The sequence below is a fragment of the Amblyomma americanum genome, chromosome 1 (assembly GCF_052857255.1).
Source record: "Amblyomma americanum isolate KBUSLIRL-KWMA chromosome 1, ASM5285725v1, whole genome shotgun sequence".
NCBI classification, from domain to species: domain Eukaryota; kingdom Metazoa; phylum Arthropoda; class Arachnida; order Ixodida; family Ixodidae; genus Amblyomma; species Amblyomma americanum.
The window spans coordinates 331,112,762-331,135,872 of record NC_135497.1 but is presented as its reverse complement, the minus strand read 5'-3'; the positions used below and the strand labels follow the sequence as shown (position 1 = coordinate 331,135,872).

The window sequence follows — 23,111 nt, the reverse complement described above, 5'->3', positions numbered from 1 at the left end:
ACAGGCAAACCGTCAACCGCTGGCCGCCCTCGCAATCTCCAGCGGGCTCAGCTTTGTAGAATTGGCAGAGAGGTTTGCCGATCGGTTCGCGCCGCCCAGCCCCGCAAACGCCGCTAACATAGCTGCTCCTGAGAGCACCAGAAGCGACGCCAGTCCCTCGCCCATCGCCTCGGAAGGTCCATGTGATGCGCCGTTCACCGCGGCGGAATTGAACAATGCGCTGCAGCGCTGCCGCCGCCGCTCGGCGCCCGGACCGGACGGGGTGACATACCAAATGCTGCGAAACCTGGATGCGCAGCAACGACAGATCCTCCTGCAGCAGATCAACCTGGTGTGGGAACGCGGGGAGCTACCGGAGGATTGGCGAACCGCGGTCGTTTGTCCCATCCGAAAGGCAGGGCGCCCACCTACGGAGCTGAGCGGATACCGGCCAGTGGCATTAACATCGGCGGCAGGTAAGCTCATGGAGCATATGGCGTTGCAGCGTCTGAACGAGCGGGCTGCGGAGGCTGATTTGTTTGACGAGCGGCAGACGGGTTTCCGTGGGATGCGGTGCACGGCTGATTCTATATCGGACGTTGTTACAGCGCTGGAGCATGCCAGGGCAGCAGGCCAGGTTGCGCTGCTGCTTCTACTGGACGTCTCGGGCGCTTTTGACAACGTTCACCGCGCACCAATTCTCGCGGTGCTTGAGGGGGCTGGTGTGAGCGGGGGCCTTTTGCGATACGTTCATGGGTTCCTGAGCGGGCGCACCATGCGCGTACGAGTAGGGGGTAAGCTCTCCAAGCCTCGCCCGGTCGACATGGGCGTGCCGCAGGGCTCTGTCCTATCACCATTTCTGTTTAATGTGGCCATGTCGGTGGTGCCGGCCTCCCTCCCCACGAGCGGGCGACACCATGTGTACATGTCCATATATTCAGACGACATAGCTCTGTGGTGCCGGGGACCACCGGGCGAGGCGTTCCGCGTGCGGGGGTGCCTTCAGAGAGCGCTGACCGCAATCGATGCCAGCTTGCGCGGCCTTGGTCTGTCGCTGAGCACGGACAAATCGGTGGCCATGGCCTGCGTTTCGCGCTCGCGCGCGAACCTTGCGCCACTGTCACTGGACGGGACTCCGAATCCTTGGCGTAAATCGGTGCGGTATTTTGGCCTGGACATCGACTGGCGCCTTTCCTTCCGCCCCGCGGCGACCAAGGCCTGTCTGCAGATGAAGAGGATCACCGCCGCCGTGCACAACCTCACCGCTCGAGGCCAGGGCATCTCCCAGCAAGCCGCGCTGCGTCTATACAATGCCGCAGCTTTGGGGGCGGTGCTCTATGCGCTGCCGCTCGTCACGGTGCGCAAGCCGTGCTGGAAGAAGCTCGAGCTTCAGCACCGCAAGTCCCTGCGCGTGTGCCTAGGCCTGCCCAAAAACTCGCAGTGCGCCGCAACGTTGGCCGAGGCAGGAGCGTGGCCCCTTGAGCTCCAAGCAGCGCGCAGGGCACTGAATCACATCGACCGGCTTCACCGCGCACCGGACGGCGGCTCGCTGCTGCAGTGCATGCGCTCGCACCCGCGCTCACGAAAAGGGCGCGGCGCTGCTCGAGTATGAGCAATTGACCCAAGGCCCACCCCCCCTACGGCTCCTGCGCGCCCTGGCCTGCTGCCTCGGAGGTACAGCGAGTGATCGTCGGCATTGCGGGAAAGCGGAGCACACCCCTCTGTGCTGTGCAGCAGCTGGCCAGAGCCGTCATACACGAGGAGCTCCAGGACCATCTCACGAGGAGCTCCAGGACCATCTCCTCGTGTACACCGACGGCTCAGTTGCCCGCAACAGCTGCTCCCTTGCTGCGGCGGCCACCATCCCCGCCCTGCGACTGCACAGCCAGCAACACGCAGCCTTCCTGGGCTCCTCCACCACGGCGGAGTTGATGGGGATCCGGCTCGGGCTGGACCTGCTGCTCACCCTCGGCCCTCCGCCGCCCAGGACTGCTCTGCTGTGCGACTCCCGCGCCGCCCTCAGCCGCCTGCAATCTAACGGCCGCGGTACCCCACTAGTGCGGGAAATTCGCTCGCGCATCGAGCACCTCGCGCAGAGAGGTTGTGCCGTGCATGCACAGTGGGTGCCCGGTCACTGCGGCATCGCCGGCAACGAAGAAGCTGACGACCTCGCGACCACTGCACACCGACTACCTGCCAGCGATCTGCCCCTTGCGCTGGAGGATGTGCGTGCGGCCATCCACGACCATCTCCGAAAGCAGCACCCCGACCCACGCATCGCGGGAGGTGAGCGCATCGACAGTGTCACCGGCTGTCGCGCACTTACACGGTCACAACGTGCAATGATCCTCCGCGCGCGCGTTGGCTGCGTGTGGCCCGGGGAACGACGGGTGCGTCACGGAATCGCGACGAGTGATGTGTGTGACGGATGCGGTGCAGTGGAAACACTAGAACATCTGCTCCTTCGCTGTTCCGCGTTCGCCGATGCTCGTCGCGATATGCTCGCGGCCTATAGGGCGCAGGGCATACTACCAGACTCCATCAAGACGCTATTGTGGCCGCAGGGCAGTGCGCGCACTCGTGAGCGAACTTTGGTGAGCCTCTGTGCATTCCTCGAACACACGGGCTTGACGTCTTGTCTGTTCTCCGTGAGGTAGTCACACGCAGTGACCGAACGCTCCGCGAGTTCTACCTTGAACGATTAATAACTGGACGCCCCACTCCAGTTGTAACCAACACAGTGCTGTGCGCGTGTGTGATTTAATTCCTCTAAAATGAACTAATCACGCTAACAACCTGGACACATTTCTTATTGTGTAAATAGTTTGTACATATTACTTCTCCCACTATCCTCTATTCCTGTCCCCTCACCTATTTCATTTCATTTCTCCATTCTGCCAGCTGTCCTTTATTTCCGCTGCCCCAGCTCAGGTGCTTCAGTATCAATGGCAGATGCAGGGGCTAGCAAAAATCTTTTCCTTCCTTTTTACTATTATTTTTAATAAAACCACTACCACCACCAATCCATGTGATTCAATCGCGCCTCCCGATCGAACGATCAGTGTGCCACCCTACCAAAAGCATGCTCTATCTAGGCAGCATGAGAGATTAAAAAAGCGCCTTTTGAGGAAAGTAAATGGCGCAGTACCCCTCTCACTTCTCAATGCACTCCTCAATCGCGCTGTGCCACTCGGCCCAGCAAGTAAAAAGAAAAGGTGGAGATAAGATACAGTTTTTCTTGTATATACATTTTACACTATTGTTATTTCAATTAACAATTTTTGGTAGCTCCTTGAGGACAGCGATTGTGATTGCAGTTCCCGAGCCTTCGTTGTGGATTTTAAGGAAATTCTGCCTAAATATGTTAGCTGAATCGGAATACTTTTTAGCGCTGAGTACTAGGATGTTCGGTACAAAACTGCGTGTAGGACGGCTTCTTCTAGCGTTTGGTGGTATTCGTAGTGCGTCTAATGAAATCGATGTAATAAACATATAACACAAGCCCTGAAGGGCCATGGCACTACTGGACGAAAGCCTACATGCTTATATTGTTGCGCGTGTACTATCGCGATGGAAAGAAATACGATCAGAGCGGATTCTAGGCACTCCACTGTTTGAATTTCTTTTGATCGCGCTTTTAACTGGGTGGCACGAAAACGATATGTTAGAGTCATCCTAGAATGACTGACGGACGGTTCTAGCGTCTTCTTCCTGCCACCGAAGTAAAACCGCGATGAAAAGAAACGCCAACAGTGGAGCGCCTAGGCCCTGCTCTGTTTGCATTTCTTTCCATTTCCCCTGTACGTGTGTGTAGTGTTGTTTGAGCTGATACGTGAGAAAAAAACGAGACAGTTACGAGTTGAGCCCCAAAATATCAGCCTGCCTTTACTTCTGGCACGCGCCGTATACATGCAATCGTCCTGCACTTATAACATTTCATTGTTATCTATATGCGCTGCTCAAATGAGACAGAGCGTTGTTATGTCTGTGTAAAGAATGTAATGTACGCCAAGAATATTTAGAAAACAATGCAGTAGCGTTTACCACGACAATTACAATAATGGCTAAATACAGAATAGACTCACAACAACGAAAGTTTGTAGGTCGCTTAATTACCCTTACCCGATGACATTGCCACAGCACTGGGTCTTCTAAATTTCACTCTTCTAATCTCCCGCCATTTTGTGCGGTGTGCGGCATGCTAGTCTGACGACGCTTCCACGCGCACCGATGAAAGGGGATGAAGACGACACTCTCAAACTGCAGCATGAGAGACTGGCAGGTAGACGCCCGTGAACGCGGGTACGTGACAAAGACGCGACATCGCAAGCACAGCTCGAGAGCTTGGGAGTTGCTCAAGTAGGATGTTAAGAGTTCTCCCAACTTATTATTGAATTAAGGGAAGTGTATGAACCAACTTACTTTAAACAGGAGTGGCACTCCCTTTTGGTGATGTGCTGAGCCTTACCTCGCGTCTAGTGGTCTATTGCTCTCTTTTTGCTGTGTTTCGTGGCATTTCCTTAATGGTTTGTAAATAATTTAGTTATTGTAAATGGAATATATTTTCAATGTAATAGATATCATGCTTTAAAAAAATTTGTCGTGATGGCATATTGGTCGGAAGCAGTGGCCAGCGGAACTTATTTTTGAGCGCTGCCGCGGTTTAGCATCCCACTCCCTCAGCTATGAAGTTTTCATTTCTTTAGGGCTTTTTCCCAGTGTGATGCCGGTTTTCCGCTGCAGAGAGGCTTTTATGCAGTCGCCTAAAGTAAAACATTATTCAGGCCACTTCAAAATCAAATGAGTCGTTAAATGCAGCAATTGGGCTGAATAATGCTAAAAAATAACTCCACGAGTCTCGAAGGAACAAATCCTGTGGTTGCTATTTTAGTGCCCTAGAGCTTCCACTCTGCCGAAAGCGGCTGTCTGTCTGTCCGAAGCCTGTATATAGTACGTGGGCCACCTTGGTCACGTGACGTTGTGAGGTCATTACAACCTGTCCCCGGATTGTGAGCAAACTGCCCACGTGCAGTTCAATTATTGATTAGTCGCGAGAAATTACTTAGGAACAATGTGGGTATAACAGGCCCCACCGATGGCAGCCCCTGCCATCGCAGGGCAGTGGCGCGTAGCTTAACTGTCGCACCTCTGCGTTCAGATCGGAATCAGAACTGGCAGGAATCAGTGAATGTAGGGACTGACCATTTCTACCGCAGTGCAAGTCTAAAATGATGCAATATCACGTAAACTTAAATCGTATAATGTGTCACCCTAAGCAAGCCAGTTCAGGTCAAGCAAAAGCATAGAAAGTCAGGATAAACCGTTCAAACCCGGGGCTAATGGTGGTAGACCACGATAATTCGTAGCTAACCCCAAGCTAAAACGCCCGTGATTTTTTTTGCTTCCACGTCTACGCTTTATCCAAACCCTGAGTGTCAATTTTCAACAATGCCTGCAAGAAATTTGGTTCATATAGTCAGGTGCGCGATTACGTGGCTACAGCCCTTACCAGGGAGAGAAATAAACCAAGAGATGTTCCTGTTATTTGGAGAGCAGTGCAATTTTTCCTTCTTTAGCACACCGTACAATGCAAGGCGGAGCGAGCGATGATTCCGACCAAGCTGATTAAGGTGCTGCTTTATTTTCATGGTAAGACTACAGTGGTAGCCCTTGCTCAACACATTGTGGCACCGCTTTCCTATACTGCAAATCGAGCGAATATAGACTGTACTTAACTACTCACAGTGTGAATGAAAAAAATTCCACAGCAACGCCGCCAACACGCTTTGATTTTAAAGTGGAATTTCACAGAAGCATTTTTTGTGCCGCAGCCAGTCCTTTGAAACATCACTAAGCTGAAATCGAGCTTCGTTCCGGAAAACAAGGCTTAAAACGTGGGAATTCAACCACAATACGAGGCATAATTTCTACATGTTTTACTCCCCACTCTATCATCAGACAGACTCGGGGCTGTTAATAAAAATGCTGACTGCGGTACCACGGTTCCTGTTGGACCGGCGGCCACCCGCAAGGCCCGGCAAGTGCCCCCTTGTTAGCGCACTATACAGGGTGTTTCTTCTAAGAATTTACACAATTTTATTTTTTTTTGTTTTTTTTGGGGGGGGGAGGAATGGCGCAGTATCTGTCTCATATATTGTTGGACACCTGAACCACGCCGCAAAGGAAGGGATAAAGAAGGGAGTGAAAGAAGAAAGGAAGAGGTGCAGTAGTGGAGGGCTACGGAAAAATTTCGATCACCTGGGGATCTTTAAGTGCACTGACATCTGACAGCACACGGGCGCCTTAGCGTTTTAAAGAATAGGCTTTTTGAGTTAGAAGAGCGCTTTTTTCGGCATAGCATTGTCAGCGGTGTAGTACATCGCGGCGACGGAGAAGGCGTGCGGCTCCCCGCCTTTCGTCTTCACCTCGTGTACCTCCATTCTGCAGAAACTACGTCTTCCCCGGGAGCCTTCACCCCAAGAACTAGTGCTTTAGAATGGGAATTTAAAACGTGCTGCACAGAAAAAAAAAGTTAGCCAGGGGTATAGATTGGACCCCAACCCTCGCCCTCAGAGAGTACATCTTGCACTCTCTCACCCTCGCCTCACCATGTCTTTCCTCCCTCACCCCCGTACTCACGAATTTTCTTGCGCCCATCTTCCCTCACCCTCACCTCACCGAGTGAAATCCTCATGAGATCAGGGTGAGGACGCCCTCATGAGGGCTCGCCCTCGTGAAGATTCCCATCTCTGGACTCGGGCAAACTGGCCCTGAGCCGATGTGTGTCAGGAGACGACGCAACTTGCGGCGCGAGAGCTCAACTTCAATTTTTTTTCTCGCTTTTAACATGAATTACCTCGACAAAAATTTCAGAAATGAAAGGAAATAAACTGTTCTACGTAAAACGTTATTGCTTGTATTTTGCTTGGAGCACCTCAGGGTTAAATTAACGAGTGTTTATGGCTAAAAACGCACTTTTTGGAAATTTAGTATTTTTTTTACTTCCATGTACTCAGTTTCATCACCTGTAACATTTGTTATAGGTACTAGACATCTAGAAAAACAAGACGGTTATTTCCCAATTTGCGATAGCAAGCCGATATTTAAAACAAAAAACGGCAAAATGGTACAGTTGCATACTTTTTTCAATTTTTTACAAATATTTACGCCCTATAAAGCTTCATGCTCCGAATTATATCGAAAGGCATTATCAGTGCAAATGCCAATGAAATAGTGGTGAAGTGTTTTGTAAAAATTTGATTTTCTGCGCAGTGCCTGGTTTCTCGCATTTTCTGAGTGTTCAAACTGCCCTCACCTCAACGAATAAATTTTTTTTCGACAGAAAAATTTCAGGCTTCGATTTCGCGGATTACGATAAGTTACCATGAATTTTTGGAAGAAATTCGAGATGGTCGAGCTCAACGTCTGGGACGTTTGGCGTAGAATGACCGAAAAGTGATTTTCCCGTGAAAAGTCACTTCGAAAATAAAAATGGAATATAAACTGCTCCTGGAGCGGTCGCCAATTCTCATCCTTAAGCCATATATGCGGATGGCATGGGGATAGGTCCAGTTCATGATGGACCAAGATCATTTGGGCCAGCACGTGTGTGTGGGGAAGCACGATCTTGACCAGCTGCCGGCTCTGCATCTTGGCGTGCCGCCAAGTTCAGCCGCCCAATAACCGGCCTTGGCCTATCTATGCTTTGCAGATAGTGGCAGTCGCACAGTTGAGTGCGCTTTACCGGTGGTCAAGGAAGGCTATACTCCGTTTCATACATCATGTTGAACGCTGTGAAAGGTATGGAAGTAGACCGGACGGAAAAATAAAGGGAGGCGTGTTACTCCGCGCTTGCTCTGTGCCCGAGTGGTCTAAGACACGAGAGATGTACAGCGTGACGTCAGTAGTTAGTGTCCATTTGATCAAGTTCATGGCAAATGTGTCATGTCGTAAGCCTGCAGACAAAGGATCCACTATGTTTCGCTCACTACAAGGAACGCACTACTCTCTGGTCGCGGATGCGGGCAGCGCAAACAAGTGGTTTCTGGTTTATTGGATTTTAACGTCCCAAATCGACTCAGGCTATGAGGGACGCCGTAGTGAAGGGCTCCCGAAATTCCGACCACCTGAGGTTCTTTTACGTGCACTGACATCGCACAGCACACGGGCCTCTAGAATTTCGCCTCCACGAAATTCGATCGCCGCGGCCGGGATCGAACCCGCGTCTTTCGGTCCGGCAGCCGAGCGCCATAACCACTCAGCCACCGCGGCGGCTGCAAAAAAGTGCGCTAGCTTTACCAGTGTTGCACCTGATGCATGAAACGAAGTATAGTGCGGCATCCCAGAAAGATAGCACTATTGGTTGTGGAGAAGCTGTCCAAACTCACGGCGCGGTGCTTTTGACGCAGCAGGCCCACTTTTGAAGAGGGGAGGCGTATTGTTGCAGCGTCGTGATCACTACTTCCAGAATCAAAGCACAGGTTGCATGTGGATCCGGCCCATAAGTACGACGCACCACAAGTATGCCGCATTGCAAGCGTGGATGAAATGAGCTAAACGAGCAGAACAACTCCTCGAGAGTCGCTGCCCGGTGGCCGGAAAGCCGATGCCACCTAGCTGCGGTGTCAGTCAGTGCTGCGGGGATGATGTGTGCAAGCACAACCTGATCAGTGAGACCCGTAGCTCTCTGGTAATGGGTGAGGGACTCAAGGAAATCCCGGGCACTGAGGAGGTCATCATACCCGCGGTATGTTGGCATGGGCAACTTGACCGCGGGGTGAGACACCTTCGGCGCGGCCAAAAGCGTCTCAACCGCCCCTGACAGCTACTGAATCATCTGGGCAGCACTTCTTAGCAGCGACTGCGCCCCGGCCTCAGAGGAGGCTTGGGCGGGCTGCACGAACGCAGGAGGCAAGACGCCCAGTTCGATGAGCGGCGCGGTTTCCACAGGGAGCCGGGCCAGCGCCTCGCCGTTCCCAGAGCAGAATTGACTGCTCGCGGGGCACGGCTGCTGCTGTGCAGGACGGCCGGTTGCGGCAGCGTCGCACGCACCGCTTTCGCACTGGGTGCAAAGCACGCACAGCGGAGGCATGTGATTGACAGGTGCACCGCAGGGTGCTCCCGATACAGCTCCAATGGGAGCTGCGTGATCGACATTGGGGGTTTTACCGCCGTATGCCCCAATGGGGGCCGCGGCCAACAACGGTGTTTGGCTATTTGAAGAAACAGCCGCCAACGGATCAAAGGACGCTACGACTACTAAGGGAGCCGACACGTAGCTGCCGAGTGCCCCGATGGGGGTGGCAGACATGGTGCGCAAGCGTGATCGTCAAAGCGACCTGCTCGGCAAATGTGCTATCAAAGGCTAAGAGCCAGTGACTTAGCACGTTGGGCGCCAGTTGTGGGTTTCTCAGTAGGCACAGGCCACTACCCACCGCGGGTTCGAGCTTCGCGCGAGTCAAGGGCCCCGATCAGCCGTCACCACACGCATCCTGGGGCACCGCTGCGGCGGCGTTCAACCTCTGCAGAGAGGAGAGCGGCTCGCCGCAAGAAACAGGCCTCCAAGTTCACAAAGGAGACGTTTATTGACGCCGTCCTCCAGCGGTACATACACACACTCAACAGTCACCCCGTCCCGGGGCGCGCTCAGAGCAAGGCTCCGGTGCGCGCTCGGGGCAACAAGAGAAATGCGCGCCGCTAGCACGCCGCTGCAGGAGATTGTCCCCGCGGCAGTGCTGTGATCTCTCTCGTGTCGGCCGTTGGGCCGTTTGCGAGAGAGAGTGGGCAGTCAACGCAAGGTGCGCCTGTCAGAGGTCGTTGGACCCCTGGACAGGCTCGAGCCGCGGTGGATCGAGGACCCACGCAGGCGAGCTCGAGTATGAACTGGTCCGAACGGCAGAGGCCGGCCCGGACGAACAGTAATGTACGCACCTTACGCTGTCTCGGAGGGGTCTCTTCTCTCTCTGGGCCCCGCTCGGAAGGTCGCGCGACCACCCCAAACGGGTCCCGAATTCCGGCCAAAAGTCACCAATGGCAAAGGCCCTTGGGAAGCCGGGGGCGGAGCTGCGGCCGAATGACAGCGATTAGCCACCAGCCGTCTATCCGCCGCCGGAGGCGGGAGAAAGGGAAAGAGAGCGACGCGGGATGCCGCGCAGACGCTACGGCGGGAACCTAGCAGGCTTCCCACAAGGTATTCGGTACATGTGAAGAGCATGAAACAGTTTATAGCGATAGTAGTTGAGAATGGGCAAGATAAAGTTACTGTCGCTACACGTCGTGGTGTATTAAGCCCTTCAATGTCTTGTGCACGACGAATAGACTAAACTGTGTACAGGCTTTCAGGTCTTTGACGTCATCATTGTTACTAAATATTATTACAACGCATCTAAAGATACGTCCAGCGTTCCCAGTTGGTTCGCAATAAAGGTATGACTGTCGTCCTTGTTGGTTCATGGCTAAATTCTAGTCCAGAATATCCGCGTCATGTTTCTTCTACGCACTCTTTTCCCCACATAGCGTATAAAAGTTACACACGACATTCGCGACTTTCAAGGAACGCCAAAGATTAGCCCGCCAGTTTTGTACGTCTCCAGCTGTACCTAGCTCTGTCGATGTGGGGACTGCAGAACATCAAGTTCGTTATCTCGTTAGGCGACGCTTCCGCATACAGCTATGCAAAATCCGCGATCGTAAACAGACGATTTTAGGCAACCTTAAATGGCCAGGCGGCGCCACTGGAGCACAGCATTCAACGCGCTAGCAACACCGGCACCGAGTAGCCTTGAGGCTGCAGTCGGGCAGTTGAGCAAGGCATTTTATAAGGCAGCGGTGGCCGTTTTTCACGGTTTTAAAGCCTTCGAGGGCCCTTTCGGCTATTTTCAGCCAGCGATATTGCCTCGAGGAGGGCGCCTGTTTAAAAACGGCCACGTATAAAGCGTCCAAGAGGAGAGCGGCAAGGACCTGACTGCGAGGCGCCTGAGGTGCCTATGGGAAGAAAATAAGCATGCGTGCGCCGTTGCACTTACCAAAGTAACCAATTAGTTACGCTTACTTTTACGCACGCTTTATGTCTGCAGCCTCAACCTAACGAGATAGAAAGCATACCAGTTGCTTGTCGTTGTCTTTTCTGCCCCAACATATATGTTTACTTGTAATCTCGCCCTCTAATGTCACACCATGCTTTAAATTTTAGTTTGCTATTTCCAGCTTGTGACAACGCCACGAAACTCAGAGGCAGGCAAGTGCAGCTGCTGCCACCACTGCTTTGACTATTATAACCACTGCTTGGGAGCAGCGAGATTCGTTGATGTTCTCGAGCAGCTAGGCACCTCGAATCAGCGTGGACCAAGTGCGGGGGAAGCCGGTGGATAAGTAAGCGCTCAGAGACAAACGTTAATCAGGGAGCTACTGCAGATATCATGAACTTGTGTTGCCGAACCAATGCGCTACCGTGTATAGCGAGCCATTCTAGAATTACACCTGCTGTGACAACGCCACGTGCTGAATCTGTGCTGCGTTTTCTTATTGCATGACTTCGCCTATTTATATGGTGCTAATTTTTGGCTTTTTATCAAATCTAAGTAGTCCCTGACCACTCGCTGAATATATGACCTCTATTGCCCTCAGCGTACCTGCTTGCGAAACTATGCACAACCTAAGTTCTCTATAAAAACGATGCAGGACGCTGAGTTCCAAGAAAGATAACATACCAACTTATGCATCGTTGCCTAATGCCCAGTTGTTATCGTCTCCTTCGTGGCTTTAGAAGAGAACAATGCTTTTCGTAGACAGAAGACAAAGAGAGGAATTCCCATCGCGCCACGCGCTAAGCCGTTGTGAGGGTGTTAGGCTCCCTTCATAGCTGTGCTCAAACACAAGGCAAGAGAAAATGTTGCTCACCAGGAAAGGGAGGCATAGTCCCAATCCACATCTGTCGCCGGCACCTTCGTTGAAATCGGGGCCTCATCGTCGGTTTTTATGACCGTTCACCCCCCGCACCCCAGCACTGGTTACTGCACCCTTGTATTTTATAACGTTAAGCAAAGCGCATTCTCTAGCTTGAGCGTGCGCGACTGCGAGTGTAGCGGCACAAACACAACGGAGGTATACACCCTTGCATCGAGTCACATGACACTCCAACTGTTGTAAGTACTTCGCTCAAAGCCACCCGTTGCTGAGAGTCGCGTTCGCACAACGGTAAACGAGCGGTGAATTTTTCCCACGGTCGCGACGGGAAGAGGTCTATTGTCGCCTGGGTCTCCTTCACGACTGTGGCGTGATGCTGTGGCAGTCTGTTGCGCAGCTGCACTGGCGCTTTTCCTTCTTCCACTTGAGGTCCGTAGCAGTCGAAGCGTTAGAGGAGCCCAACGAGACCAATTGCGATGAGTCAGTTTAGTCCAGCTTGATGCAAACGCCCAATTTCCAAGCGAACGGAGGCAACAATTAATATCCTGAGCACTGCTTGGCCGCCTCAGCGTTGATGTTCGTGCCAACAAGGTGGCGATACGAGTAGCGGCAAACTGAATTGCAGGTTGCCGATGTCGAGACGTAGTTAAGCACATCCCAGCGCTCCCACAAATGCCGCGAACCGGTGCTTGCGCACCCGGTCGTGCGTAACGAGCAGAAATGTCACTCGTACGTCGATGGGAAGCGACTGCGGCATGCGACACGACGTGCGCCAATCGAAAAGTTCATTCGTTCTGTGCCTCGTGATCTATCAGCTTGATCTGCTCGCAGTTTGAGCGAGCTATCACCAGCATTTGCGCCGTCATCGATGCTGCACCAACTTCGGAAGCGCAGCCGTATGTATCGAAATGGAACGGCGGTTGTGGTTTCCTGCGTCCTGAACTGTTTTTCACATAGTGCTAACGGTTTCAATCACGTCGCGAGTGGCAACAGCGTGACGCATAACCTGTGCAGACACTTGTGCAGAGTCTAAATGGGCGTCTGTGTTGTGCTTGTGCGCGTGTGTGACGGTTGTTTATGCAAGGGAGATTTCGTTTTAATAAACACAGTTTTTATTTGACTGAATGCGATGACGGCGGTATGGATGGCACATTTGCACAGCGGTTGCACAGAGATGCGCTAATTTTACTGCTGTTACAATAACAGCTGCCACATGGCGCCTGCGTAACGCGCGATGTGGGCACGAAGCTTCCGAATTTCTGCCTGAAAAGACGTCGATGTCTGGCAGCAGTGTCGTTCGGCCCACGTAAGATCACAATCACAACTACGTACGGTGTCTTGATGTCAGCGTCATTGAAGCACCCCAACCAACGTTTTTAGATTAGGAAAGTTGGAGACTTGCCACCGGGATGCGGCCCCACTTCCGTTGCCGCTTTCATCTCAAAGAGTCGCGAGCGCCATCTCTAGGATTTTGACAGTTCCACATTAGTTTCCTTGGCTTGTCTTCGCCGCCGCAAGGCCCATTGGCTGCGCTTGGTCACGTGGACAGTTTGCTGCATTACTGTTCTAGGCTGGCTCGCGCCTCGAATCGTCTGCGCCGGGTGCGGCTGCTTCAAGCCGCGCTCGTCTACGTATTGCTCTACGCCTGCGGTACGAGAGGCTAGGATGCTGGGGGTGTAGTTTTTGGCTGTCCATCTTGACCGAAACTTAAAAGCTCTTCTTTCCGCGGTTCCACGCGTCAAAATCGGAGAAACACGACGTGCCGCTTACCCCCTCGTCGCTTCGGTTCCTCGCGTGTGTAATATGTGGTTGTGCAAATTAGTCTTTAAACTTTCCTCTGTTGATCAGATCACTAAAAGTTAAGTGTCTGTAAATAAAGGTAGAAAACGTAGCGCAAAAAAGACAGGGACACAGAAAGACAACACACACAGCGCTAACTTCCTACAAAGATTTATTTCCCAAGGGAAGGGTGGTTTTTTATACATACTAATCATACCACTGTCAAGTCATGCGCTAGCAAAGCATATCAGTCAGATATGAGAGCTCCTTTCGCAACAGAGCGACTAATTGAATGGGAATGGATTTCCTTGTTGGAAGATGACTGTGTGAGTAGCCCTTCAGTCGCTCTGTTGTCAAAGAAGCTCTTATATCTCTCTGATACGCATTGCTAGCGCATGGTGTGATAGTGGTTGTATGATAAGTCGGTATAAAAACCCACCCTTCCTTTGGCTAAAAAAAACCTGTCTTGGAAGTTAGCGCTCCGTGTGTTGCCTTTCTGTGTCCCTGTATTTTTTGCGCTACGTTTTCTACCCTTGAAATGAAGCAACAAGCCTAAGTGTCTACCATTCTGTAAATAAAACCTGGCAAAAGCTTGCTAATGCACAAAATGCTTATTCTTTCTTTTTTTCTTGCGGCGTACGCACGTTTAATTTTTCCTTCAGCCACTTTCTCTGTTTTGATGCGTCGAGGTGAAAAAAATTCAGGGTGCACTTTGTTGACCGAAAGTGCGGTGAGGCGAAAGCATTTAGCGCGGTGTTGCTGCTTGTGTACTCATGTTTGGTTAAGATGTTACGTACAAAATTGTTTGTGAACCTTAAATGCTGGAGACACAGGATGGCGTTTGGGAGGCATCCATCTGATTCGACGCCATTCCGCAAACACTCTCCGGCGTCCTAGAAAAGGAGAACTACATATACGTCGGCAGGAAGTAGCGTAGTTGTTAGCAGGCGCAGCTGCGGAACGGAGGGATGGTGGTTCGAATGCTATCGTGCACAAATATTTTTTTGTTATCGAGTTGAAGAGTGCCACGGATGGACACCGCGAGTATGAACCATTAAAGGCTTTCGCCGTAATATAATCGTCCTGGTGGTTGAGGGATTTTCTGTAAGTAAACTGATCGACACTGGGAGCACGTTAGCTTTATTTCTTGAAAGTGTATCAAATACGCATGTGATAAGCTGTTTGCCAACGCGTCTTCAGCGTGCCCGGCTAATGTTATGGTTATAAATTCAACTAAGCCGTCTTGTTTCATTAATGCAAAAGAGATGAAGGCCAAAATTGCGTTTGTGTTCATTATAAATACGTTTCTTTACGCACGCGAGTCACCGTCTGCTGACGCTCCTCAAGCTGGAAGTAGCAGACGACGCGCCGATCTGGCGCGCCGCCGCTGTTTTCCAACTGCCCTTATAAAAAAACGTTGACCCCGACCCGTGACCCCGACTACAAGGCTACGCCCGCGCCATCCCTTGACTGAGTCCTGCGGCGACGCGCGGATGCAGTTCAACGGCGCACCGACTGATGGCGGCACTATGCGTGGGGAACATAACGGGCGCGCAGCTTGACAAATTCTATCTGCGTCATCCGTTCTAGCCGTCCGTCATTAACTCCACTAACTGTTCAGCTTCTCATGAGCCTTTGAAGTCTACTTCGCTCTGATTATTATATTTAGTGCCTCCATATTAGGTTGTGCAGTGCGTCTTGGACAACCGCGTCGAAAGCTTGACTTCATTCCCTTAACCCTCTTCTTTGATGATGATGATGATGAATTTTTATGGCACAAGGGCATCTGAGGCCAAAGAGTGCCATGGCACAAGGTATTTTCGATTTCTCAAGGTTGGGTCAAAGACCCATTTCCCAAGCATTTCACCCTAAAGAAGCCGAGCACCAGACCAGGGGAAAGCTTGTACCCATTGTATCATCGGTGGTTACCCGGCGGCACTGGGGATCGAACCCCGCATGCAAGGCAGATGCTCAACCACTCGACCACCGCTGCGGTCCCCTTTTCGTTCGTTTCTCCACCGCCGACGACAACGTGTTCCTAACACTGGTTTTCGTTCTTTTCTGGACTTGCTTGAAAAAGCTAGCAGTTCGTGCCGGTCAATATCTGCATATATTTAGACCTTTTAATGCAAAAATTATGGAAGAACGGAGTGAAGAAATAATAGCTGCTGCACTGCACCAACATTGCGCCAGTGCACCAACATTGAAACACGCGGTGTAAATCCCTTAGCGCACCTGAAAAACGGCACAATTCTGCGAATTCGAGACAGGGGACAATGAAACTAGTCTACTTTCTCAAGTTATTAGTTTTCTCATAAGAGGTCCCGCTGCAGTTTCGGGACCTCTTGCTGTATTAATTTTTCAATTCAATTTTTGTATTATACATGTCTTTATGATTAATAATAATAATAAAAACCGAAAGCACAAGTTCTGTATAGTAACTAGGAGGGTTCTATAATTGACGGAAGTAGCGCAAAATGTAGTTGTTCTGACTCAGACAGACAATCGCATTTCATTTGAGCTGACAGAAACGAGTGCGTGCAGGCTGACTTGCAGCGGTGTACCCGTGCCCCTTTCTCCTTGCTACGTTTCTCTCGCAGGGATGCCAGGTGAGTGCACTTAGACGCGCTGCCTGCTGTCAGGTGGCAACACGTTGGCGGCAACGCGGCATGTATTGGTGTAATATAGAGACTGGAGCGGTACTATACACAGAGCAGAACACACAGCTCACTCGCTAACACTCAGATGGATTGGAGGAAGAACACCGTAAAAGGAGAAGTCATCCTTGGCACACGAACAAAACATAAACCAACAAAGGAACGAGGCCTTGCACGAGGCACCCATAAAGGCAATCGCATTATTATGCAAGTTCAAACAAGGAATGCTTACACAGGCTGCGTTCCAATACTCTAGACGTCTAACAAGACGTCTAGTGTGACGTCTAGGAAGCAGTCTACATGTCCGTGTATTGGAACTTGTCTACTACTCACGCCGCCTCGCGGCATAATAATGTAACTAAAGCTTATGAACAGTTGTACTACTATTTTTCACAAAGTGAGCAATAACGATAATTAAAAACGTGTTTTCAACAAGTTTACACATTTCTTCTGCAATGACATTGCGCGTAAACCGGACTGGTGGATGTGCCTATCGGTCAGTCTACTTGTAGCAGACGGGGCCGCTCTCCGAAGACGACGCTAAAGAGATATGCGATTATTCTTTTATTATTGATGCTCAACTGTACATGCTCCTCGAACGTGCTCGTTCAGACGGTCCTGTAAACATAAGAAAGAATACGAAAGACTGTAATCAATATGCGCGAAATGCGATACGGCTAATATACACTGCAACAGGAAAACACATACGTGACATTAAACCTGCTGTCTGCCCTACGTGGCACTCGGAGACAGCGAGAGACCTAAATACAGCAGCGATCTTTAATCCTGCAAAGGCTAAAATCAATTCGCAACATGCCGGTGTATTTGTTCTGAGAGTGTAGAGATAAAAAAATGCACGCGAAAGAGTTGATGCAACTAATACAGCAACAGAAAAACACATTTGTTAACCGTCACGCCAGCCGTCTTAACGCCCGTCGAGGAAACCAACGACAGCGACGAGTATTCTCTAAAATCAAGGTGCTAATTAAGATCCGGCATCGTCAGATGCCGGATCACGTAAACAGACCTACAGCGTCCGCTGCTGTAGCAAAGCTCTCAACTGCACGATTTTCTCCTGCGTGATTCACTTCTAGGAATCGCACGTCCACGAAGATTAATTAGCCACTAGTTTGCGTACCAAATAACATAATAGAATGACTCACATTTTTCCTTTCCTATACTCCGTGTACAGTCCGACGCCCGCAAGAGCACGACTCGCTCATCCGCGTACATCAGCTCCGCCATCTTTAGACAGCAAGTTAGCCTGCATCGATGTGGACTTCGGCGAAGCAGTCTTATGAGACTGCTTCGCCGAGAAATGGAACGCGTCCCAAGATGGCGGCTGTCCGGCTAGACGTCTAAGTAGCCGTCTACTTGGGAGTATTGGAACGCAGCCACACTTCCCATCGCGCCTATTTGTGCGGATAGCTTCAGGGTCTCACTTTTGGAATCTGATTAGCAAGTTTGAAAGGAATACCGCTTTTTTCAAACTCGCGATAGCAGGGACACGTTTTGCTATGGGGAGCCAAGTGCACATTCGTGTTCGACCACAGTGAATTTCTGTGTTCTCTTAGTCATGTGTTTGCATCCCGCCCCGTTTTGCCCATGTACACTTTGCCACACGACAGCGCCCGTCTGTTAACAACACCCTTCGAACATTGCTCAAGCAGCACGTGTGCTTTGCAGAGCACTTCTGTTTTGTTCTCCGGGGGTCTTCAGCCCGGTCCTTCCCTGTTCTTTTTGTGTATTTCGTCGGCTGTGCCACAATCATGTGTTCATGCGATGACTTGTAGCTCCCAGGAACAGGTTAGAAGACTCTCGCAGGCGTTCTTGCCTGCATATATTGTTAAGGTTGCTTATGTTAAGTTACTAAAAAAGTGGAAGTCAGCAGCCTGGGACCCTAGGAATGCAGAACCTCAAGAAAGCAAATTCTATCAGTTATACTAGTTTTTCAGATAACTGCGACCGGCTCTTGGCAGTCAGAGTAACAAAAACGTGATACGTGAGCACCTTTGCCTGTCTTCAGTGCATGAGCAAAAAGATATAGGCAAGAACGGTGCGGCTACGGGTACGTACCATATCAGTGACGTGTTATCGCCTGAAGAGTGATTGATTGCCCAGAAACAGCAGTGTATCTTAAACATGGTGACAGCAGACATTCGATTTGATAATTCCCCCCCCCCCCCCCAAAAAAAAAAAACATTACCACGTTGTTGTTTGCTGCTAGCCCCACAGTGCCCTTGAATATGGGTGCTTTTCGGTTTACTGCATTTTTCTTCTCATATCGCTCCCAGCGGGGCCGGCGAAGAGCAAGAAATCGTAGTGCACGAGCCATATTTTCTCAGGTCAGCAACAAGAAATGGCTGGGGAAAAAATAGATGTAAAACTTTGGATGATGACTTGCACCAAGCAGAGTGCAGAGGAGGCTAGAAGGAGGAGGCTTGGCAGAGGAGGCTAGGTAATGTACGGCTCTTTTGAACGTGGGCAAGCGCGTAGTATATAAACAAGGAGTTAATGCACTGTAATAAAATCTGTCAATGGCATGGGCTGACTATGACACCTACTGTCGTCGTTGATGGCTATGCATAAGGGAAACGGCTTGTGCCTGCTGTGTACGATATGGCCAATAATACGCGGCGATGAAATAGTACAAAAAAATGGCTGTGGTTTAGCTCTGGTTAAACTTGGAGTGACGCGATAGCTACATCTGACCGAGTGGCTCAGTCGAATTGCAAAGTCAGTCTTTCGCCGCTCCGTTCCGCTGGGCGTTCCGTCTTCATCTTCGTCCCACTTGAAACTGCACATGCGCACAGCTGTTGCGCGCCGCGCCGCCGGCTGTTCCGCACCACGTGACCAACCACGTGACCAGTGGCCGCACCACGTGATCAACCCACGTGACCAGCCACGTGACCAACGGCGCCGCCACGGAGCTCCACTGGTGCCACGCTGAAGGGTCGAAGAGGGGGCGTAGTTTAGCTATAGCTACAAAAGTAAGCTTCCAGGGTAGAAATACAAACCCAATGTCATAAAAGGGACAGACGATTGAATACTGTTAACGGGCATATTTGGAGCTCCGCAGCTTATATTGCTTCTCTGGCGCTCTTGCGGCCTACATCCCTTCGATCACGTGCGAAGAGCTTCTAGGCAACCACCGCACTTCTTCGTCCAAACGCTGCCAACTTGCGCTTGCTTTGCGTCCCCGGCGCTTGTCGCCTGCGCGTCTGCTGTGCCAGGAGAGCGGATTGCCGCACCTGCATCATGCTTCGCTTTCGGGTGTGCGTCGCAGGCCAAGGTTTAGTCGTGGCGGTGGAAAACAATGCAGAGCGTGGACACACTGACCGAAATGTTAGGCTAAGGCCCGAGTTCCTTTTCAAGACCGTCGGCATGCGTCATCTGTAGGTTGTCCATAAATTAACACTCCTCGTTGTTTTCTGAAACATTGTTTAATAAATATTTATGCGATTAACAGAGAATACCACCACATATCTGCAAGATATATATTGCATTACAGCGTAATCTCCGTCAACGATAATAGCCTTGCTCGTGCGGTGAACAAGGGCATGCATGCCTGCTTTGTACCAGCTGTTTTTCTTCTGGTGCAGCCGTGTCTTCACGACGCGACAAAAGTGATGGCGAGTGAAGGCTCTAGTCATATGCTGAAGTCCGGGCAGCGCATCTTTTAGCCGCCCGAAAACAATGAAAATCAGGAGATGCTACCTCAGGACTGTATGGCGGATGAGGCAGCGCAGTCGACACAAATTTGGCAATCACTTCTTTTGTTTTCAGGCTGGTGTGAGGGCGGGTGCTATCGTGATGGAGAAAAATCTCCCTCGCACCTTTTTTATTTCGGACACGGTGGTAACGCTGCTTTAGCTTCTGCAGGGTTTTTCGTGAATGCCAGTATTTACTGTCTCCCTCTTAGGCAGCGCTTCTACAAGGAATACTGGATCAATGTCCCTCAAAATAGTGACCACGTCTTTAGCGGGCCGACTCAGTAGCCTTGAAATTTCGTATTCTTGGCGAACTTATATGGCACCATTCCATCGATTGCCTTGCAGCGCCACCACATGGACTGGGGCTTCAAATAAAGGGGAGGTGCCGGACACGCTCACAGTGGAACATTTAAGGCACACGGGCAGAGCGGACGTGTTGTTGGCTGGTCGCCGCCTCTCATCGCGCCTCAAGTCATCTCAATAAATGTGGGGCCACGTCTAGGGCACACAGTGTTTTCGTTTCTGGCTCAAAGTGATTATTAGTGGTTGTTTCGAAACCCACCGCATAACATCCACCGGTGCAAATGTGTGCAAGCGTCCTCCGGGCCGGTGCCTGGACTCCTCACGGATGTGCGCTTGGAGGAGGCTGCACCCCGGTGCGCCTTTTTTGGGGAAAACCCAGTTTTGAACACGTCGACCTGCAAATGTGGTTCGTGTTACCGGGATTGCATGGGGATACCTCACCAGACGTACACGTTCTCAACAGCGTGTCTCAACAGACGTACACGTTCGACTGTCACAAGTGCAAGCAATCCTTCGACATTTCAAAGAGAAAATTTCACAATTTCACTCCTGTCTTGGACGAAGCGGGTTCGGCTCCCCACTGGCGACCGGCTACCCACCGGTTCCTTCAAATGGATGCAAGGCTATCCCAGTGCCTGGTGCTCGGCTTTTAGGGGTGGATGGGTTACAGCAAAGGAGCCTGCGCCTTCAAATCTCGTCACTCTGCCGTAGGTTTGAGCCCCTAGAGTGATTTGAGCACCCCGCATGCGGTAAGTGCGGGGTTCGATTCCCTGTGCAGCCGTCTATCCACCGGTGATACAATAGGTAAAACATTTCCTCTCGCCTTGTGCTCGGCTTATTTCGAGCGAAATGTTTGGGAAAGGGGTTTTCGACCCATGTTGTGTAAAAAAGGGCCACGGTAGGCTTTACACCACAAGGATAATATCGGTCCCTATAGCCTATAGATTTTCCATCGCGAGAAGGCGAAGTGACCGAAGGCCCTTCTCGAAGCATTTCACCCCAAAAGAGTCGATCACTAGGCTGAGGAAAATCTTGTACCCATTATAAAACTGATGGCCACCCGGCAGCTGTGGGGACCTAGCCCAGAATCACCCGAATGCGAGGTGGATGCTCTACCACAAGCACATCGCCTGGGTTTAAAGACTGCCGCCTCTTCCAACAGGGCAATTTGCCAGAACGACTTGGGTCACATTTCCGACCGTTGCGGTCCCATGATGGCCGAGCACCAAGCAGGAAGCGTTCTCATGCCTATTTTCACGGTAGGTACCCGGCGACATTCAAGCTCCCACGAGTGAGAAGGCGTACGTCGGCCGGCTCGCATCGTGAGCGCAGTCGGCCCGTGATGCGGCGTGATGCAACCCGATGTTATGCAGCTGAGGATTTCACATTTGCTTGGCTCTACGTATCCGCCACCGCACCCCTTCTGATCAGTGCGCTAGCTAGCTTCGTGAAGGCAGTCGCCACCCCAGCGTGACCCGCGCTCCGCCTTAAAGGTATGACGGTATGTCAAATAATTTAATGCCCATATACGCAGTATTGCTGTTTATTTACGTCACATTCAGAGATCCCTGGGAGTCCCGTACCAGTCCTGGTACAGTGGTACAGCAGTTAAGCGGTGCGCCACTGTCCTTGGATGGCAGCTGGATTTGCCCCCGTTGAATTCGTGCGATCCAAGCTGCTTTTCCCGCGCAACCTCGTGCGACCAATCAGTGATTTAACCGCCACCTGCCAGGGGGTCTATTCTCGATATTCACGTTCGCCTGTCGGCGCCATGTTGCCTCTCTGATTGGCTGTCAGAAGTGTCAGTCAGCGACAGGGCTGGGCAAGGTGGGTGTCAATCATCGTCTATTGCAGAAGCACTTTTCGTGCTGACGTCAAACTGACGTGGCATTGAAAAAACATTTTCAGCAGCGCTATTCTTGGTGCCCGGCTGGTAAATATAAGTGATTGTGAAGGGCAAAAGAAGATACAGGCGGTACGTATGAGAGCACATGCGCTCGACTTACCAATTTGGAGAAAATAGATGCATACCGAAAATGGCCGCTTCCTGAAATCTGATTGGCTGGAACAATGTCACGTGTAACACGTGATACGCACGTATTATGAAGTGATGTCAAAATGACGTTTCGTCATTTTTACAATGTGCCGCCATTGCTAAAAGTGATGGAAATTCGCCGCTATAATTTCGGCCGGCGAAAGGTACCGGAATTATGCAAATGAGTGAATGCAACGCTGGTTTATACGACGTAAGGTCACCGCAGTTTGACATGTATCTATTTGAAGCCAAAACTAAGCTTATAAAAGTTTTGTTTTGTTTGCACAATGCAATGAAACGGGGTCATAAGTGCACATGTGAAATAAGCAAGGGATTAGAGCGTTATTAGCCAGAGCTTAAATATGCAGCCGCATTCGGGCGCTAACTGCTCTCCCATTGCAAACCCTTCACTCGCAGTAAGAAATCATCGGTCCGTGCGCTTAATGTAGCGTGGTGATGGCGGCGCCGGCGGTGCGTTTCGACGGTTTTAATGAGTTTTTCTGATCGTTGCATTCATTCGCCGTTTGTTAAACGCTAGAACTGTGAGAGGTGAGCGGCTTTCGATAGCACCACGATGCTTTCGAGTTGTCTCTGACTAGACAGCTCTTCTGTGCAATCATCTGACGAGGCGTGTGATGTGGTGGCTGTGCAAGGATGCACTGGGGTGAGAGGCAGTGCCGAACTGTCGAGCTCTGAGGTGCGATCGCCAGCAGTGAGCGTCGCTGAACGGATGGCCTTTGC

At 51.0% G+C, this 23,111-nt stretch overlaps 1 long non-coding RNA gene across 1 annotated transcript; it reads right to left on the bottom strand.

Annotated features, from left to right (window-relative positions):
* Positions 1 to 16,865: 16,865 nt before the first annotated feature.
* On the bottom strand, positions 16,866 to 17,707 carry LOC144099326 (uncharacterized). Its single transcript, XR_013307383.1, has 2 exons — positions 17,483 to 17,707; positions 16,866 to 16,937 (listed from the first exon to the last, which is right to left on the bottom strand). It is a non-coding gene; the product is annotated as an uncharacterized LOC144099326 (long non-coding RNA).
* Between the last annotated feature and the right edge of the window lie 5,404 nt (positions 17,708 to 23,111).